The sequence below is a fragment of the Bidens hawaiensis genome, unplaced genomic scaffold, assembly GCF_021521415.1.
Source record: "Bidens hawaiensis isolate Kalapana, Puna unplaced genomic scaffold, B.hawaiensis_p1.1 tig00053657_1, whole genome shotgun sequence".
NCBI lineage: Eukaryota > Viridiplantae > Streptophyta > Magnoliopsida > Asterales > Asteraceae > Bidens > Bidens hawaiensis.
In genome coordinates this window covers 60,852-68,611 of record NW_027499654.1, presented here as the reverse complement: position 1 = coordinate 68,611, position 7,760 = coordinate 60,852, and the positions used below count along the sequence as shown (strand labels likewise).

The 7,760-nt window shown below is 35.3% G+C and overlaps 1 pseudogene; it reads right to left on the bottom strand.

Moving 5' to 3' along the window:
- Positions 1-4,206: 4,206 nt before the first annotated feature.
- LOC143600187 (putative F-box/LRR-repeat protein 23 pseudogene) lies at positions 4,207-5,084 on the bottom strand (annotated as a pseudogene).
- Positions 5,085-7,760: the final 2,676 nt, after the last annotated feature.

The window sequence follows — 7,760 nt, the reverse complement described above, 5'->3', positions numbered from 1 at the left end:
TAATATGCTTCCGCAAGTTGAGTGAGGCATGCAATGTGAAGCTCGGATTTAATAATGTCAAAGCGAGTTTTAGACGCGGTAGCAAGGTTGTCACCCCATAAGTAGGTGGACTAGAAAGGGTAGTGTGTAAGTCATGATATATAGACATAATGGAGCATAGTAATAATTAAAGGCTGATGCATACACAAAACGTTTTGTTTTTACTAAGTACTAGTGACGCATGATTAAAGTTGTGACACATGAATAAGTTATGAGGGACGAAGGCAAGATGTGACACGTGAAGACTAGAGTTGACGAACGAAGGTTTGAAGACGTTATGCCAGATCTTATATTAATGTCTAGTTGTATTCAATAATAGTATACTTAGTAATGATCCTAGCATTCATTAATGCTTACAGGAATTTCATTGCATTCACCATACGAACAAGTTCATCAGAAGCGATACAATTGAAGTTATTTACATCGTGTTTTTTATTGATATGTTTTAAATCTCTAGATTGTACCTACAAACTCAATTGAACAAATGTGTGTGATTTCTAGACCCTGACAAGTTTCATAACATGTTAAAGTCATCACAATAATGATCACAAAAAATAGCATATATATATATCATCAATAAGTAGCTAGGATTAATGAAATCTAAGTGAATCAAGAGTTTCAACTCATATTAGCTAAAGAAACCTAAAACACATACAAAATCGGAGTGAAACATGACTAGCAAGTATGAATCAAACCAAAATCGAAGAGAATTAACTCAGTAAGCAGTAGATCACTACATCCTTCATTTGGAGTTCACAACCTTCACTTTGGCTTCTTCTCTTTTAAAAACACGATACGAAAACAACTATTCGACAAGATCATAACTGATTAATACAATCACCTCCCCATAGCCAAAGTCTCCTTTTGGTAGCATGACCCTCTCTTTACATGTTATGGTACTTAACCATAATTTTTTACGTTATTAACGCTACAAAAGAATTGCATTCTTTTATAGTTTTATGCCATCTTCCTTGTATTTGTGAGCTAGGTTGTGGTTACTACTCAAGACATATATATAAACCCGACATGACACGACACAAATATTAGTAGGTTGAGACGAACATAAGCCTTTTAACTAGCACATAAAGGTATATAAAACAATTAAATTCAGTTCGCATAATATGTTAATTTGTCATTTAAATATATTGGCATAAAATACAATTAACCACGCATAAAACACATTTAAAAAATAAAATGAAAAATAGAACTAAATGGGCTAACTGCAAAGTGCAAACCCGTCATGTTTGCATGAGCACGACCAGCTAGCTAAATATGTTCACAAGTTCAACATGAAATTGAGTCAAAACCGTTTGTATTGAATTCATATCCACGAATTTTATTTTATGTTCATGTCATTTCAGAAACTCACCTTATTAAATTTTAGAGTTCCGGTTCATCCTTCAACTTATTTATGAAGTTGGCTAAGAAGATAGCCAGTGCATGACATTTACGCTTAGAAATTTCAGTTTTGGTTAATTCAAACATGCTTCGGAAGCTTTGGATGTTTTCTTTGGCCATATCCTCAAATTTTTCTTCAATTCTTCATATATAATTAATTTTTTCTTCATTTCTTCATATATAATATCAATGGATTCCCTATCTTCATCTTTAAAATTTAACTAAAAACACAATTTCTTTAACTTATATGTCATTTTCTAATAATTTTCCCCAACCCATTCTCCATTACTATCTCTATATTCTTTTTTCTATTTTTTCATTTATAATCTTAACTCCTAACAATTTTGTCTTATTATAATTTTTAATATAAATTGATTTCTAATATATATTTATAGAATGGTAGTTGGAAATAGAGTATTGTGGCAACACTCTAAATTTGAAGGCTTCTTATATCATTTCACTAAAATTTAGAGATGAAGTTTGGAGATAGAGAATGAGTTGGAGTGATTATTTAGATATTTTTTCTAGATTTTGGAAATGAAGATGGGTATGGAGAACCCATTAAGAATGCTCTAAGCATATCCTCAAATTTTCCTTCAATTCTTCATATATAATTAATATATTCACCTCTAGCTAAATGGTCGGTCGTGTTCATTTCACCCGAACCCTAAATATGTTCGCAAGTTCAACATGAAAGCAACCATGTTTGAATCTTATGCAGTTTGCTGGAAGGGAAATATACAGTTTGTTGTACAATAATACCCAATATAAAGAACCAAACTTCACATCATAGTTATTAAAAGCCCTCGATTCTTACGCCTATGCCCATTTTCCATGCCAGACCCCAATATATGCACTTCTAGTTCCTAGGCCCTTGCTTCTTGAAGGTGACAACACTTCTACTGGCATTGATGACGGATCAAGAATAATAGTCATTTGAATGTTTACTATTTATTACTTTTTAACCTTTTGGTTTTTATGTTTTGAACATTTTGATACTTTCCTTTGAACATGTTGTTATTCAAGTTTTAGAATTACATTTGAATCTCGACTCTTTTAAAGATTTTGGTACTAATAGCCTATGTTTATTATATATGAAGAATATTATTATTTTTCTAATACATAATATATTAATTTTTTTTATTTTAGTGCGTTTTTTTGTCTTAGGCCTCACTTATTATGCGCTTCACGCCTAAGCCCTAGGCGAGGCCTATGTGCCTTAAGTGCGCCTAATACCTTTAATAACTATGCTTCACATTTACTTAAAACATTATGCACAAACCAACCAATAGTTGTCAAAGTAATTATACTCAAGTCTACTATTAAACCAATAACACACATATGCTACATTGAAGTCAGTTTGGCCTTCACCAAAACTGGATATCCAAAGTCAACAACAATATAACTCCAAAAACTAACAACTTTAGATCATTAAGCTACTTTAGAATTTACTAAAAAATTGGAGCAGAACATTGATCACCTTGCGCCAAATCGAAGCCTACATGAATTTACTATGAGGAAGTTTTAGATCTTTAATCTGTTTTGAACATCTTTTCCCCAAGTCCCCGTTTAGATCAAGTAGCATGCACCCACGCAAGTCAAGTGATTCAAGCTGACAACAGCCGTCCAGAATGGCCTGCAACCCCGAGTTTATCATGCAATTCGAAACGAACATAAGGTGAGCCAATTCAGGTAGGTTCCTCCCAATCGCCAAGGCCACCTCATTATCTCCATTCCCATCCCGAAACATAAGTGATATTTGGCTCAGTTTTAGTGTTTTCGGCAAAGGGCAATACCGTCCAACACATTCAATATCTTCTTTCGAAACACGTGTTCTGACAAGAACGAGTTCCTCCAACCTCACCGGTTGCTCCAAGGTCTACGCTCTCGGTTCATCCTTAACCTATTTTATAAAGTCAGTATGTAATATTTATGCATAGAGATTTTAACTTTAAATTCTTACACGCTTTGTAAGCTTTGCATGTTTTCGCTAGGTCATCAAAAGTAAGTTTATTCTACAATGATAACCATCCTATTTGCCTTTAACTAATCAGGTTAATTAACTAATTATTTCTTCCTATCTGATAGGAATCATATTCTAGTTCTAGTCTAAATTGTCATTTGTCTATTGTTAGAGGGGGTCAAATGCAATTTACTTTTCTATAAACAAGTGTCAATATAGCATAGGGAGAGGAGGGAAGAATATTAGTGAGATCATTTGGCTCTTTGTTAGGCATTGAGAAGGGCATGGCCCTAGGCCACTTCAGTGGTTAGTTATCAAGTCTATAACATCTTCGTATCAATTTCAATTCCAATATATTGTGCTTTTCTTAATTTCAGTTGAATTGTTTGTAATCAGAATCGAACCCTAACGCTATCTTATTAATGCCTTCCCCTCTATGAGTATTTGAAGCGCAAATCTTCAACAAAAACTACTTTAAAGTGCGTAACCACCATGTTCGAATATTATATAGCAAACAAAACATGTGAATTTTAGTGTCATAATCACCTAGAAATTATAATTAACCATTAGTCCCCCCTATTAGCTTGCAAGCTTATATACCTCTAGAGATGGTGTGTTTATGTTTAAAATCAGCATAACTTATCTCATACAAACCGGTTAATAAAAAAAAAACGGATAACTAACTGTATAATGAAGATTAGGAATTTCAGTTCATAACTCCAAAACAAACTATTGATAACTCCAAAAACAAACAACTTTAGATCATTAAACTACTACATAATTCCAACACAAACAACTATTTATCATTAAACTCCTTTAGAATTTACCATCAAAATTGGAGCTGCCATTGAGGAAGTTTCAAATTTGTCATGAGGAAGTTTTAGATCTTTGATTTGTCGTGAACATCTTTTCCCCAAGTCCCCGTTTAGATCAAGTAGCACGCACCCACGTAAGTCAAGTGATTCAAGGTGACAACAGCCGTCTAGAATGGCCTGCAATCCTGTGTTACTCATGTAACTCAAAACACACGTAAGATGAGTCAGCTTAGGTAGGTTCCTCCCAATTGCCAAAGTCACCTCATTATCGTTCACATTAGGAAACCAAAGTGATATCCGGTTCAGTTTTAGTGTTTTTAGCAAGGGGCAATATCGTCCAACAACTTCAATATTTATTTTCGAAAAGTATGTTCCAACAATAACAAGTTCCTCCAACAACGGTAGTTTCATCAAAGCTTCACTCAGGATTCCCTCCATTCCAAAAGTATAACATGCGATTTCTAGACGCTTAAGTTGCCTTGATCTATTAACAAAAACATATCCACGGGTGAATGTTAACTATCATTCTAGTTTTTTTTATTTTTAAGTAAAACAAATGCAAAAAAACAATACCTATCAACAACATACTGCTGAAGCTCGTGAGTACAACCACCAATCAAGGTTAAATCAACTAGTTCGCCTTGGCTTTTATCCACAGCATTCTTACATATTTCCTTATATTCACTTTGACATGATAACCTGTCGATATAAACGACCCGCCACAAGGCAGGGTCCTAGCAGACTTCAAACCAATCAGTGCACACGTTTTGGGCATTCTCGAGTATGTCAACCGCACCAACTCTAAGGAGCATGTTCACCATCAACTCTGAAGAAAGCTCCAACCAGTTCCTTGTTGATCTTGATGCCATTGTCACTTTCAAAACATGTCAAATGCGAAACAAACTCACTGAATTAATATGCATTCATACACTAGTATATAACTATATATATATAATATCACAAATCAAAACCCTAGAAGGCTAGAGCTACTTTATTTCTAGTAAAAGATAAACTTTAAATTGGTTTCTCATTTCGTGGATTTGGTTTCGATATTGGTAGCTTTGTCTTTCATAAAGTATATCAAATATATATAGATATATATATATCATGATTGTATGATGAATTTCCTAACTAAAACTAGGGCAAATATACATGAGGAGAATAGCCGTATATAGAAAACACAAATAGAACATCGAAAATCGCATCGACAAATAATCAAGAAATGAACTCACGTCGCAATGAAGAAAGCTTCCGATGAAGAAAGGGGTGGACTTGGACGGTCGTCCGTGACTTAAATAAAATATAATGAGGTGTAACGAAGAGACGCGAGGTAGATTTAATTGTTTTTTTTTTGTTTCTGAACAACCAACTAAATAACGTCGGATACTTCATACGTGACCTTCATTGGTTAAAGGTAGCTCAAGCCGGCCACTAGTCCCGACGGACAGAGCCCCTAGCAGTCCACCTATTGAGAGATTCACCGGATAAAAACTGATCCCCACACCCGCCAAATGGCACGACAGCGAGGAGCCGGTAAAACCATGTGAGATTAGGACTTGAACCCTGTCAAGCCAAGATTACCCCTCATATGTCTCATATTAATTAGTTATCATAAGATTTGAACCCCCTACCTCTCACTAATAAAGTGAGTGCTTTACTATTGAGCCACATCTAAACTGTTTGATAAATAAACTATGTAATTAACGTAAGAGGAAAATGAAAGCGTCTTAGCGTAGATGAAAAACCAGTCAAAATTACGTAGTTTTGATTAAAAATTTCCTAATTTAACTAAAAATCCCATATAATAATGCAAGATTTTATCAATTAGTTACTTGCCAAAAAAGCACTCACTTCCCTATGTATAAACGAAAATATATTAGTGTAAGATTGATGATGTAGAAATTCAAAGCATTGAATATCCTTTTTTTATGTAATCCACTTCTCTTGATGCCATCTTTTATGCTTGACTTTATTCAAGTTTAATTCTAATTCGTTACACATGGATAGTATATATGACTAACAAACAAAGGTTCTCCCAAGTCCCAAATTTGATAAGTTTAAATATAATTGTAAAAATCATTCAAATGGATCGGGCACATAGACTAACAAAGTATTTCCCAATTTTGATAATATTAATGTAATATCAATGCAAACTTATTTTAACGGCTGCATTTTTCAAAAAACTTAAATATGATTCCATGTGAAAGATCATTATCACATTAAAACAAATCATTTCAACCTTTTGAAGCTTCAACGATTGCTTTAAATTCCATCTTTTTGACTTAATTTTTGCATAAACAACTTTTTTCATCATCGAAATCTTAATCACATAACCTTTGTTTTTATTTCAACTTGTTTCTTATTTAGCCCTAATATTCTGGAGTGAGTGTTGAAACTAAGGTGTAAATTAATCGAGTGAATTTTAGGAAATTTTTTATTCAAAACCATGTAGTTTTGATGGGTTTCCATCTAAACTTATACGCCTAACAACATCGTATTCACTTTCCCCTTAAAATAAACCCAGTGAACTAAACGCGCAAAATATTAACGCTTGCATCATTTAGGATTTTTTTTTTGAAATGCCGATAACATTAAAAACCAAATGGACATTACAAGACCTAAGGTAGCGTTTGGTATACAGAAAATGAAGGACGGAATGGAATGACTCATCGTGAGGGAATGGAAAATAGTGTGTTTGGTTGACCAAAGGAATGGAATGACCCGTTACCTAGTCCATTTCATTCCCTCTAAAATACTCCAATTTCATTCCATCCATACCCCATGTTTTTTTTCATTTCATTCCCTCCTTCATCCTACATAACCTCTACCACCGTCCCAACAACACCACCACCCAACATTAACACCCACCACCGCCACCAACCACCGCCCCTGCCCCCAGCCACCACCATCGTCGTCCACCGCCGCAACCAACCATCGCCATCGGTGGCAGCCACTCAGCATCGCCAGCCGCTCGCCGCATATATCAACCATCACCCACCATCACACATGCAGCCCATCGTCACCGCTGCCCACCACTGCCGCCACTGCCGCCAATCACCACCATCGGCGTCCTCCGCCACCACCACTCACCTCCACAAACCATCGCCATCAGTGCCAGCCACCCACCACCTCCAGCCACCCGTTGCATCCATCAATCATCGCCCCCACCATCACACACGCCGCTCACCGTCATCGCTGCCCACCACCACCTCCACTATTGCCGCCACCACCACCTCCATCGTTACTGCCATCGCTCCCACCACCACCACCACTCACTACCATTTTATTTTATTTATTTTATTTTTTTACCTACCAACAATACAAAGTAATGATTCATTTCATTCACATGTGGTAACCAAACATTTCATTGGAATGGTAATAACCCATTCCATTTCTTTGTCCATTCCATTTCGTCATCCATTCCATTACCCCATACCAAAAAATATTTAAAATGACATATATATATATATATATATATATATATATAGGGTAAGGATCCTAAGAGAACCATTTGCAAATTGAGAACTTTGAGAACCTTTTTGGAC